This window comes from Heptranchias perlo, chromosome 3 (genome assembly GCF_035084215.1).
Source record: "Heptranchias perlo isolate sHepPer1 chromosome 3, sHepPer1.hap1, whole genome shotgun sequence".
NCBI classification, from domain to species: domain Eukaryota; kingdom Metazoa; phylum Chordata; class Chondrichthyes; order Hexanchiformes; family Hexanchidae; genus Heptranchias; species Heptranchias perlo.
Genome location: NC_090327.1, coordinates 3,835,025 through 3,849,108, shown reverse-complemented (window position 1 = coordinate 3,849,108; position 14,084 = coordinate 3,835,025). Strand labels below are relative to the sequence as shown.

The following is a 14,084-nucleotide window of genomic DNA, read 5'->3' as shown; positions in this document are numbered from 1 at the left end:
TATTCATCCCTCAACCAACATCACTTAAAAAACAAACTATCCGGTCATTGATCACGTTGCAATTTGTGGGATCTTGCTGTGTACAAATTGGCTGCTGCTTTTCCTACGTTACAACAATGACTACATTTCAAAAGTACTTCATTAGCTGTATGACGTCCTGAGGTGGTGAAAGGTGCTATATAAACGCAAGTTCTTTCTTATGCTGCCAACACCCATTAAAGGGAATCTTTTATCAGTTAATTCATAGACAATAAATCTGCCTGATCTACCGTTTGGTACCTAGTGAAAAGAACAGCTTCCATTTTAAACCCTAACTCTTGATATTGTGCAAAACCAACGACACAGTTCCTATTTTGTTACTGATGCTTCTATACACGTTAATGGGTTTGCAAGCTGTTATCACCGACAGTAACTATTGTTATAAAATTACAGCTGGGTTTTATTCCTACGAAGAAATTACGCTGCCTTCCGACATTGTTTCTTGTTGCAGTAACGTCTATTAAGATAACACATCACACACACTGATTATATAAAATCGGTGCGTGTGATATATATGTATAATGCGTTACTAAGGTTGCCAACTCTGGTTGGACGCATTCCTGGAGGTTTCATCACATGACCTCCCGCCTCCCAACAGCCCTGCCCGATCAAACAGTCTTTTTTGCCCCCACCTCCAATATTTTTATAGCTAAGAAATAGGAGCAGGTATAGGACATACGGCCCCTCGAGCCTGCTCCGCCATTCAATCAGATCATGGCTGATCTTCGACCTCAACTCCACTTTCCAGCCTGATCTCCATATCCCTTGTTTCCCTCAGCAGCTTTCAAAAGGGAACTGGATAAGTACTTGAAAGGAAAAAACTTGCAGGGCTACATGGATAGGGCGGGGGAGTGGGACTAGCTGGATTGCTCTTGCGTAGAGCCGGAACGGACTCGATGGGCCCAATGGCCTCCTTCTGTGCTGTAACCGTTCTATGATTTTGTGATTTCAGTATCCAAAAATCTATCGATCTCATTCTTGAACATACTCAACGACTGAGTATCCACAGCCCACTGGGGTAGAGAATTCCAAAGATTCACAACCTTCTGAGTGAAGAAATTCCTCCTCATCTTAGACCTAAATGGCTGACCCCTTATTCTGAGACTATGCCCTCGACTCTCCAGATGGGAGAAACAGCCTTTCAGCATCTAACCTGTCAAGCCCTCTCAGAATCTTATATGTTTCAATGAGATCACTTCTCATTCTTCTAAACTCCAGAGAGTATAGGCCCATTCTACTCAATCTCTCCTCATAGGACAACCCTCTCATCCCAGGAAGCAATCCAGTGAACCTTTGTTGCACCGCCTCTAAGGCAAGTATATCCTTCCTTAGGTAAGGAGACCAAAACTGTACACAGTACTCCAGGTGAGGTCTCACCAAAACCCTGTACAATTGCAGCAAGACTTTGTTACTCTTGTACTCCAACCCCCTTGCAATAAAGGCCAACATGCCATTTGCCTTCCTAATTGCTTGCTGTACCTGCATGTTAATTTTCTGTGCTTTGCATACAAGGATACCCAAATCCGTCTGAACACCAACGTTTAATAGTTTCTCACCATTTAAAAAATATTCAGTTTTTCTATCCTTCCTACCAGAGTGAATAACCTCACATTTCCCCACATAATACTCCATCTGCCACCTTCTTGCCCACTCACTTAACCTGTCTATATCCGTTTGCAGACTCTTTGTGTCCTCCTCACAGCTTACTTTCCCACCTAGCTTTGTATCATCAGCAAACTTGGATACATTAGACTCAGTCCTTTCATCTAAGTCATTAATATAGATTGTAAATAGCTGAGGCCCAAGCACTGATCCTTGCAGCACCCCACTAGTTACAGCCTGCCAACCTGAGAATGACCCATTTATTCCTACTCTCTGTTTTCTGTCCGTTAACTAATCCTCTATCGATGCTAATATGTTACCCCCAATCCACAAGCCCTAATCTTGTGTGACAACCTTTTATGTGGCACCTTATCGAATGCCTTTTGAAAATCCAAATATACTACATCCACTGGTTCCCCTTTATCTACCCGGCTAGTTACACCCTCAAAAAACTCCTGTAGATTTGTCAAACACGATTTCCCTTTCATAAAACCACGTTGACTCTGCCTAATCATATTATGATTTTCTAAGTGCCTCATTACCACGTCCTTAATAATGGATTCCAGCATTTTCCCAACTACTGATCTTAGGCTAACTGGCCTGTGGTCCCCTGTTTTCTCTCTCCCTCCTTTCATGAATAGCGGGGTTACATTTGCTACTTTCCAATCCACTGGGACCGTTCTAAGATCTAGGAAATTTTGGATGATCACAACCAATGCATCCACTATCTCTGTAGTCACCTCTTTTAGAACCCGAGGACGTAGGCCATCAGGTTCTGGGGATTTGTTGGCTTTTAGTCACATTAATTTCTCCAGTACTTTTTCTTTAATAATTAATATTTTAAGTTCCTCACTCTCATTAGACCCATTATGTGTCATATGTTTTTTGTGTCGTGGACTATGAAGACAGATACAAAATATTTGTTCAATGTCTCTGCCATTTCCTGATTTCCCCATTATAATTTCTCCTGTCTCAGCCTCTAAGGGACCAACGTTTACTTTCGGTAATCTCTTCTTTATCACACACTTGTAGAAGCTCTTACAATCTGTTTTTATAATTCTTGCTGGTGTACTCTCATTCTATTTTCTCCCTCTTAACAAACAAAAGTATTCAAAGAAAAAAAAACCCCACATTTTCATATAATGCCCCGGTGATTTTTCTCCCCTGCAGCTGTGCCCAGGGGATTAATCTTTAATTCCTGGAGGATTGCAGCAGCATCAATGCAGGTAAAGGTTTTAATTTTCACCAAGGTGCGAGGTAATAAACATTATTGCCAATAACTGTTCAAAACGCATACACCCCCCTGTTAACAGTCATGGGTTTGCAATGGTCGATGATTTTATTTTTTTTTTGCATGGGGCACGATGATTCTTTTAATGCAGCTTGAGCCCGTCTGCACGGGAGTTTTAGACGCGACTCCGGGTGCGAGAAGCCGCGCCTAACCGAGATTTGTCCTACGCCGGTTTCGGTCCTCCTCTTTTATTTTTGTAAACAGGAACTCGCTGCGGGTTACGGAGTTGCACCGCGGTCACGCGCTCCCGGGACAACATTCCATTGGAACGCGGACCCGGATCCGGACCCGGCGCCTCGTCCGCGAGTTACCTGGGATCTTGCTGTGTAAGGTAAAGGGCGAGCAGACTGTGGTGCAAGGTGTGTTTATAGCACGATTGCAGGCGTGAAATTATTTTATTTGCACGGGGCATAACCGGCCGGTCTGATGTAAGAATTTAGAAGCGAGTGTAGGAAGGAAGCTGTGTATTTTTTTTTTGGGGGGGGGGGGGGGGTGTATAAACTTTAAACTTGCACAGAAGTTTAAACTTGTGTTTATTTTCCATTGGTTGCTGTATTTTTTCCCCCCCAGTGGCCGTGTAGTGAGGGAGCGGGTTTCTGCTTGGCCCATGTTGCAGTCCACGGACAGCTTGCAGAGCCTGACTTGACACCTCTCACTCCCATCGCCTTTTTGTGCCGCAGGTGTTTTTAAAACAAAAAAGGTGACGTTCACAACAAACTATTTCTTTCCTTTTTTAAAAAAAAAACCCTCAAGGGTTATTTTGTTAAATGCTTGAAAAAAAAAATGCTTTCAAAATGAGTCATTTACATAAAACACTGACAATATTATGAACATTAAACTTTTTCCCCCTCACTGGAACTTGACAAAAACTTTAAGTCGTTCCGCAGAATTGCAAAACTGCACGTGACTATGGCAGAATAATTTTGCTCACTCATACTGGACTAGTAAGGCAGAGAGAAAGTTAGTTTAAATCCCACCGTGATAGTTTGAGAATTTGAATTCATTTTTAAAAAAAAATACTAAATAAATCGGTAAAAGTGACCGTGAAACTGTTGGATTGTCATTTCAACTTAACTTCCTTAATGTCCTTTTTTTTTAGGGAAGGAAATCTGCCTTCCTTACCCGGGCACTAAGGGAATCAAGGGGTCGGGCAGGAAAATGGAGTTGAGGTCAAAGATTAGGCTTGAGGTGCCGTATGGCCTACTCCTGCTCCTATTTCTTATGTCTGGCCTATATGTGACTCCAGTCTCCTCCCCCGCCGTGACTCCAGTCCCATACCAACATAGTGAGCTCTTAACAGCCCTCTGAAATGGCCCAGTAAGCCAGAGCCGTATCAAACCACTATAAAGAATAAAACCAATGGATCACTTGGCTGCAACCTAGGTATTGGATCAGGACACAACGAAGGCACACCCAGCCTTGTCAACTCTGCAAAGTCCTCCTCACTAACATCTGGGGACTGGTGCCAAAGTTGGGAGACCTGTCTTAAAGATTAGTTAAGCAACAGCCTGACATAGCCATACTCATCAGCCAATGTCCCAGACTCCTCCATTACCATTGCTGGGTCTGTCCTGTCCCACCAGAGGTGGGGGCACGGTAGTATATAGTCAGGTGGGAGTGGCCCTGGGAATCCTCAACATTGACTCCAAACCCCATGGAGTCTCATAGCTTCAGGCCAAACATGGACAAGGAAACCTCTTGCTGATTACCACTTATTGTCCTCCATCAGCCGATGAATCAGTACTCCTCCATGTTGAATACTACTTGGAGGAAGCACCGAGCAGCAAGGGCACAGAATATACTCTGAGTAGGAGACTTCAATGTCCATCACCAAGAGTGCCTCAGTAGTACCACCACAGACCAAGCTGGCTGAGTCCTGAAGGACAAAGCTGCCAGACTGGGCTTGTAGCAGGTGGTGAGAGAACCAACACGAGGGAATAATCTATTGACCTCGTCCTCACCAGTCCATCTGTGTCAGATGCATCTGTCCATCACAGAATTGATAGGGGTGACCACTGCACAGTCGTGACTGAACACTGAGGACACCGTCCATCGTGTCATGTGGCACCACTACTGTGCTAAGTGGGATAGATTAAGAACAGATCTAGCAGCTCAAAACTGGGCATCTATGAGGTGTTGTGGGCCATCGGCAACAGTAGGATTGTAAACCACCACAATCTGTAAATCTGTAACCTCCTGGCCTGGAATTCTCTACCCCAGAGGGCTGTGGATGCGGAGTCGTTGAGCATCTTCAAGACTGAGATCGATAGGTTTTTGGACACTAAGGGAATCAAGGGATATGGGGATTGGGCGGGAAAGTGGATTGAGGTCGAAGATCAGCCATGATCTTATTGAATGGCGGAGCAGGCTCGAGGGGCCGTATGGCCTATTCCTGCTCCTATTTTTTATGTTCTTAAACCAAGCCCCTGTCAGCCCCCTCAGGTGGATGTATAAGATCCCATGGCCACTATTTCGAAGAAGAGCAGGGGAGTTCTCCCCAGTGTTCTGGCCTGCTATTTATCCCTCGACCAACATCACTTTTTAAAAAAAAAAATTATCTGGCCGTTAACTCATTGCTGTACGTGGGACCTACTTTTCAGAAGTACTTTATTGGCTGTAAAGTGCTTTGGGACATCCTGAGGTTGTGAAAGACGCTATATAAATGCAAGTCTTTCGTTCGAAATGCACAGCAAGCACTCTGAAGTGTAGTCACTGTTGTAATGTAGGAAACGCGGCAGCCAATTTACGCACAGCAAGATCCCACAAACAGCAATGTGATAGTGATCAGATTTTTTAGTGATGTTGGTTGAGGGATAAATATTAGCCAGGACATCGGGGAGAACTCCCCTGTCTCCTTCGAAAGAGTGTCGTGGGATCTTTTGAGAGGGCAGACGGGGGGTCTCGGTGTAACGTCTCATCCGAAAGACAGCGCCTCAGTGCAGCGCTGCCTCAGTACTGGCACTGGGAGTGTCAGCCTCGATTTTTGTGCTCACGTGTCTGGAGTGGGACTTGAACCCATGACCTTCTGACTCAGCGGTGTGAGTTCTACCCACTGAACCACGGCTGACACCAGTATGTTGTGCACGAAATGTTGCCAAATTTCTGGTGAGGTTTACAAACCCGTGCGTGCTTGTGTTCAGTGCTTTGTGACGTTCTCACGGGCACGTTGTGATGTAATAATACCAACGAGTATCGAAGTGGTTCGTACTCTGGGAAGTAAGATTGCGTTTGGAAGAGCCTCTGTAGATTTGCGCCTTCTAACCTGAAGGCTGTTAAACAACATGCTGGATCCCAGGCTTTATAAATAGCGGCCAAGGAAGTGATGCTAAACCTTTATAAATCACCGGTTAGGCCTCAGCTGGAGTTTGGATTCAATTCTGGGCACCGCACTTTAGGAAGGAGCTTGGAGAGGGTGCAGAGGAGATTTACCAGAATGGTAACCGGGGATGAGGGACTTCAGTTATGTGGAGAGACAGGAGAAGCTGGGATTGTTCTCCTTAGAGCAGAGAAGGTTAAGGGGAGATTTGATCGAGGTGTTCAAAATTTTGAAGGATTTTGATAGGGTAAATAATCATACAGCACAGAAGGAGGCCATTGGGCCCATCGTGCCTGTGCCGGCTCTTTGAAAGAGCTATCCATTTAGTCCACTCCCACTCTGCTCTTTCCCCGTAGCCCTGCAAATTTTCAAAAATTTATCCAATTCCCTTTTGAAAGTTGTCATTGAATCTGCTTCCACCGCCCTTTCAGATCATAACAACTCGCTGCGTAAAAAAACACTTCTCATCTCCCCTCTGGTTCTTTTGCCGATTACCTTAAATCTGTGTCCTCTGGTCACCGACCCTCCTGCCAGTGGAAACAGTTTCTCTTAATTTATTCTATCAAAACCCCTCTTAATTTTGAACACCTCTATTAAATCTCCCCTTAACCTTCTCTGCTCTCAGGAGAACAATCCCAGCCTCTCCAGTCTCTCCACACAACTGAAGTCACGAGTATCATAAAGCACTAAACTGAAGCGTTTCTTGTGATATTGTGTAAAATTTCAGGCTACTTTGTCCGTCGGAAGTACAATGTTTGTGGTTTGCTGCGAGATTTCTCTGCAAGGTTGTTAATTGGGAAATAGAGCGGGGGGGGGGGGAAGCCCCAGTGTGAACCACAGCAGAGTTTAATGTAATAAATTATAACTCAAGCATTTGACAATCTTTTTAGGGCGGTAGATATTAAAGGAAAAAGCTGGTCTTTAACGGTATAACCTCTCACTTGAGATATTAACGGGGAGGGTGCGGGGAGCTCAGAGCGGGAGGAGGGAGGGAGGGAGGGGGAAGAACACAGCAAGGCCAGGGACGAGGAGGCCCCTGCCGAGCTCGACGGCAGACTCTTCATTTAAATAACCCGCTGCAGGCTCCCTCTCCTGCCCGACAGCCTGGCCGGTGGGCGGGAGAGTGAACAAGTGGCGGGGGGGAACCGGAGCAGGGGACGCCCCTCGGCAGTTGGTAGAGGCTGAGGGCTCTGGACCGCGATCGGGAGGACGCGGGGCAGCGACCTGGGCTCCTGCCCCTCCTGGAGCGATGAAAGGAGGTGCTGATCTTGTACTTGCCTTAGGCCAGTCAGCACCTCGCTCCTCGGCTCAGCTGCCGGGAACTCCCACCACTCGGGCCTGCCCCTCGTTCGCTGTTGAATTTGAAGTCACGGCACGGACGATACCGTGCTGCGAGTTTTGAATGTTAGTTAGTTCCCCGCCTGCCTTTTGCGGGAGCCGGGTCCGGGGCCTGAAATGTGTTTGTGAAAACTTAAATCGGGCGGGAATGGGGTCGGGCTGCCCGATACCGACATTTGAACCCAACCTCCCGACCCTCTCCCGCCCGTCTGGGGGTCGGAGGGGTTTAACGTTCAGGCCAATGTGTCTGTCCATCTCCACGAGAGTGAGTGCCGCTTGTTTGCAATTAACAACACTGTGGCTGATTGTCTTAAGTTCTATAATCAATTGAGTGGCTTTCCCTAATCAAAGCATTACAGAAAAGCAACTAATATTTAAATGAGTAAAACACGACGCATTAGTGCGGGGTGGGGTGGGGTGGGGCGGGGGGGTGAAGTTATTTGAAGTGTTGTTGACAGTAAGTGTACGGATTCAACAGGAAATGCTGGGACCGCTCAGCGGGTCGGGCAGCATCTGCGGAGAGAGAAACAGAGTTAACGTTTCAGGTCGATGACCTTTCGTCAGAACTGGAAGAAATTAAAGATTTAACAGTATTTAAGCAAGTGAAGAGCCTGGGAAAAAGCTGGGAGGAAGGGGAGGAAAGAACAAAAAGGAAGGTCTGTGATAGGGTGGAGGGCAGGAGTGATTAAATGACAAAAGGGATGATGGTGCAAGGCAAGGAGGGTGGGAATGGGACAAGTAAAGAAACAAAAATTTGTTTTAACTTAATAGCCATTACAGAGACATGGTTGCAAAGTGACCAAGGTTGGAACTAAATATTCCAGAGTACATGACGTTTAGAAATGACAGGCAGAGTGGAACAGGAGGGGGTGTAGCCCTAATAATAAAGGATGATATAAGGACAGGGGTGAGAAAGGATCTTGGCTCAGATCATCAGGAATTAGAATCAATATAGGTGGAAATAAGAAATAACAAGGGGCAGAAAACACTGGTGGGAGTAGTTTATAGGCCCCCTAATAGTAGCAATACTGCTGGACAGAGTATTAATCATGAAATAATGGGAGCTTGTAACAAAAGAAATGCAGTAATCATGGGGGACTTTAATCTTCATATAAACTGGTCAAATCAAATTGGCAAAGGTAGTTTGGAGGATGGGTTCATGGAATGTATTCAAGACGGTTTCCTAGAGCAATACGTCATGGAACCAATCAGGGAACAGACTATTTTAGATCTTATATTATGTAATGAGACAGGGTTAATTAGTAATCTCACAGTGGAAGAACCTCTAGGGAAAAGTGATCATAATATGATACTTTCAAACTCAATGTGAAATACTAACGTACTTAAGTCAGAAACTAGAGTCTTAAACTTAAATAAAGCCAATTACATAGGTATGAGGGCCGAGTTGTCAAAGGTAGATTGGGAAATTAAATTAAAGGGTTTGACAGTTGACAAGCAATGGCGAACATTTAAAGAAATATTTCAATATTCTCGACAAGTATAAATTCCATTTGAGAAATAAAAACTCTATGGGAAAAGTGATCCACCCGTGGCCAATTAAAGAAGTTAAGGATAGTATTATGTTGAAACAAAAGGCTTATAATGTTGCCAAGAAGAGTAGTAAGCCTGGGGATTGGGAGAGTTTTAGAAACCGACAAAGGACGACCAAAAAATTGATGATAAGGGAGAAAATAGAATATGAAAGTAAGCTAGCAAGAAATATAAAAACGTATTGTAAGAGCTTCCACAAGTATATAAAAAGGAAGAGAGTAGCAAAAGTAAACTTTGGCCCCTTAGAGACTGAGACAGGAGAAATTATAATGGGGAATCAGGAAATAGCAGATGAATTAAACAAATATTTTGTATCTGTCTTCACAGTAGAAGACACAAAAAGCAGACCAAAAATAGTAGGGAACCAAGGGTAAATGAGAGTGAGGAACTTAAAATAATTAATATCACTAGAGAAAAGGTACTGGACAAACTAATGGGACACAAAAGCTGATAAATTCCCTGGACCTGATGGCCGACATCCTAGGGTTCTAAAAGAGGTGGCTGCAGAGATAGTGGATGCATTGGTTATGATCTTCCAGAATTCCCTAGATTCTGGAACGGTCACAGTGGACTGGAAGGTAGCAAATGTGACCCCGCTATTCAAGGAGGGAGGGAGAGAGAAAACAGGGAACTACAGGCCAGTTAGCCTGACATCAGTCGTTGGGAAAATGATGGAATCAGTTATTAAGGAAGTTGTAACAGGGCGCTTAGAAAATCATAATATAATTAGGCAGAGTCAACATGGTTTTATGAAAGGGAAATCGTGTTTGACAAACTTATTGTAGTTTTTTGAGGATGTAACTAGCAGGGTAGATAAAGGGGAACCAGTGGATGTAGTATATTTGGATTTTCAAAAAGCATTCGATAAGGTGCCACATAAAAGCTTGTTACACAAGATAAGGGCTCATGGGGTTGAGGGTAATATATTAGCATGGATAGAAGATTGTTTTCTGTCCGTTAACCAGAGAGTAGGGATAAACGAGTCATTCTCAGGTTGTCAGGCTGTAACTAGTGGGGTGCCGCAAGGATCAGTGCTTGGGCCTCAGCTATTTACAATCTATATTAATAACTTTGACGAAGGGGCCGAGTGTTATGTATCCAAGTTTGCTGATGATACAAAGCTAGGTGGGAAAGTAGCTTTGAGGAGGACACACAGTCTTCCAAGGGATATCGACAGGTTTAAGTGAGTGGGCTAGAAGGTGGTAGATGGAGTATAATGTGGGGAAATGTGAGGTTATTCACTTTGGTAGGAGGTATAGAACAGAATATTTTTTAAATGGTGAGAAGCTATTAAATGTTGGTGTTCAGAGAGACTTGGGTGTCCTCGTATAAGAAACACAAAAAGTTAATGTGCAGGTACAGCAAACAACTAGGAAAGCAAATGGCATGTTGGCCTTTATTGCAAGGGGGTTGGTGTACAAGAGTAAGGAAGTCTTACTACAGTTGTACAGGGCTTTAGTGAGACCTCATCTGGAGTACTGCACACAGTTTTGGTCTCCTTATCTAAGGAAGGATATACTTGCCTTGACGGCAGTACATTGAAGGTTCACTAGATTAATTCCTGGGATGAGAGGGTTGTCCTATGAGGAGAGATGGTGTAGAATGGGCCTATACTCTCTGGAGTTTAGAAGAATGAGAGGTGATCTCATTGAAACATATAAGATTCTGAGGGGGCTTGACTGGGTAGGTGCTGAGAGGCTGTTTCCCCTGGCTAGAGAGTCTAGAACTAGGGGGCATAGTTGCAGGATAAGGGGTCAGCCATTCAAGACTGAGATAAGGAGGAAAATCTTAGCTCAGATGGTTGTGAATCTTTGGAATTCTCTACCCCAGAGGACTGTGGATTTTGAGTCATTGAATATGTTCAAGGCTGAGATGGATAGATTTTTGGACTCTAGGGGAATCAAGGGATATGGGGATCGGGCGGGAAAATGGAGTTGAGATCGAAGATCGGCCATGATCTTATTGAATGGCGGAGCAGGCTCAAGGGGCTGGATGGCCTACTCCTGCTCGTATTTCTTTTGCTGTTAAAAGATGGGTCTAGAGGAGGTCAAATGGCAACAGCAGAACCGGCACCGGCACCTGCTCTCCGAAAAAATGGGAGCAGTGGTTATGATCTGAAGTTATATTGAAATCAGTGTTGAGTCCGGAAGGTTGTAAAGTGCCTAATCGAAAGATGAGGTGCTGTTTCTCGAGCTTCCGTTGAGCTTCACTGGAACAGTGTGTGAGGCCGAGGACAGAGGGGGGGAGTGGGACGGAGAATTAAAATGGCAAGCGACCGGCAGCTCAGGGTCACGCTTGCAGACTGAGCGGAAGTGTTCGGCAAAGCGATCACCCAGTCTGCGTTTGGTCTCCCCAACCTAGAGAAGACAGCATAGTGACCCTTTTCCTGGCTCTGCACTTCCTTTTTAAAGACTGTTAAATCTTTAACTGCTTCCAGTTCTGATGAAAGGTCATCGACCTGAAACATTAACTCTTGTTTCTTTCTCCACAGTTGCCGCCCGATTTGAGTATTTCCAGCATTTTCTGTTTATATTTCAGATTTCCAGCATCTGCAGTATTTTGCTTTTGATTTAGTGTATGCGTTCACTTGGGATGCGGAGACTGTTGATCATCAGGAATTAGGTGCTAATTGAATGTTTTGTGTGTTGCGCAGAATGGTACCGTTCCCCTTAATGCCTGGTTCATTTATAAGGCATTAACGTTGCACATTTTAGGCCACTGTGTCTGGGATTTGGCATTTGAAGTGGGAATACCTTGGGGGTTGTTCTCCTTAGAGCAGAAAATGTTAAGGGGAGATTCCCCCTCTGGTTCTTCTGCCAACTATCTTAAATCTGTGTCCTCTGGTTACCGACCCTCCTGCCAGTGGAAGCCGTTTCTCCTCACTTACTCTTGTCAAAACCCTTCATAATTTTGAACGCCTCTGACTAAATCTCCCCTTGAGGTTGGGAAAAATGAGCAAGGGAATGGAAGAGGTAGCTAAAGTCTGAAGTTGCTATAGTCATTGTTCAGATCAGAGTGCCCAGGACAAAACCCCTTGTGATTTTGAACACCTCCATCAAATCTCCCTTTAACCTTCTCTGCTCTAAGAAGAACAATCCCAGCTTCTCCAGTCTCTCCACATAACTGAATTCCTCATCCCCGGCCAGTTGCCCATCCTCGTCCATAAGCCATTGCTTCTTTCACACTGCCCTGTAAATACTGAAGCGAAAAGACATACTTGCTCTCGAGGCAGTACAAAGAAGGTTCACTCGGTTAATCCCGGGGATGAGGGGGCGGACATATGAGGAGAGGTTGAGTAGATTGGGATTCTACTCATTGGAGTTCAGAAGAATGAGAGGCGATCTTATTGAAACATATAAGATTGTGAAGGGGCTTGATCGGGTGGATGCGGTAAGGATGTTCCCAAGGATGGGTGAAACTAGAACTAGGGGGCATAATCTTAGAATAAGTTCTTTCAAAACTGAGATGAGGAGAAACTTCTTCACTCAGAGGGTAGTAGGTCTGTGGAATTTGCTGCCCCAGGAAGCTGTGGAAGCTACATCATTAAATAAATTTAAAACAGAAATAGACAGTTTCCTAGAAGTAAAGGGAATTAGGGGTTACGGGGAGCGGGCAGGAAATTGGACACGAATTTAGATTTGAGGTTAGGATCAGATCAGCCATGATCTTATTGAATGGCGGAGCAGGCTCGAGGGGCCGATTGGCCTGCTCCTGCTCCTATTTCTTATGTTCTTATGTTCTAAATATTCATTGGGCAACTGCTGTTTCGTCACTCACCCTAATAATTTCACCATGTAATATTGAATGGCCACATCCCCTCAATGATAGTCTTTCGTAATGCACTTAGAAACAGCTGCTGCTAGAATCATAGAATCATAGAAGTTACAACATGGAAACAGGCCCTTCGGCCCAACATGTCCATGTCGCCCAGTTTATACCACTAAGCTAGTCCCAATTGCCTGCACTTGGCCCATATCCCTCCATACCCATCTTACCCATGTAACTGTCCAAATGCTTTTTAAAAGACAAAATTGTACCCGCCTCTACTACTGCCTCTGGCAGCTCGTTCCAGACACTCACCACCCTTTGAGTGAAAAAATTGCCCCTCTGGACCCTTTTGTATCTCTCCCCTCTCACCTTAAATCTATGCCCCCTCGTTATAGACTCCCCTACCTTTGGGAAAAGATTTTGACTATCGACCTTATCTATGCCCCTCATTATTTTATAGACTTCGATAAGATCACCCCTTAACCTCCTGCTCTCCAGGGAAAAAAGTCCCAGTCTGTCTAACCTCTCCCTGTAAGTCAAACCATCAAGTCCCGGTAGCATCCTAGTAAATCTTTTCTGCACTCTTTCTAGTTTAATAATATCCTTTCTGTAATAGGGTGACCAGAACTGTACACAGTACTCCAAGTGTGGCCTCACCAATGCCCTGTACAACTTCAACAAGACATCCCAACTCCTGCATTCAATGTTCTGACCAATGAAACCAAGCATGCTGAATGCCTTCTTCACCACCCTATCCACCTGTGACTCCACTTTCAAGGAGCTATGAATCTGTACTCCCAGATCTCTTTGTTCTATAACTCTCCCCAACGCCCTACCATTAACGGAGTAGGTCCTGGCCCGATTCGATCTACCAAAATGCATCACCTCACATTTATCTAAATTAAACTCCATCTGCCATTCATCGGCCCACTGGCCCAATTTATCAAGATCCCGTTGCAATCCTAGATAACCTTCTTCACTGTCCACAATGCCACCAATCTTGGTGTCATCTGCAAACTTACTAACCATGCCTCCTAAATTCTCATCCAAATCATTAATATAAATAACAAATAACAGCGGACCCAGCACCGATCCCTGAGGCACACCGCTGGACACAGGCATCCAGTTTGAAAAACAACCCTCTACAACCACCCTCTGTCTTCTGTCGTCAAGCCAATT

General features: G+C 44.7%; 1 protein-coding gene across 5 annotated transcripts in view; it reads left to right on the top strand.

The window, feature by feature from the left end:
- The first annotated feature begins 3,167 nt into the window (after positions 1–3,167).
- Positions 3,168–14,084, top strand: part of osbpl1a (oxysterol binding protein-like 1A) — a 227,455-nt gene continuing 216,538 nt past the window's right edge. For 4 of the 5 annotated variants that reach the window (XM_067977748.1, XM_067977744.1, XM_067977740.1 and 1 more), the window contains exon 1: positions 3,168–3,263. The gene's annotated coding sequence lies outside the window, so the exon portion shown is untranslated. Of the gene's footprint in view, positions 3,292–14,084 lie in introns of all 5 variants that reach the window. The other variant, XM_067977741.1, reaches the window with a different exon arrangement.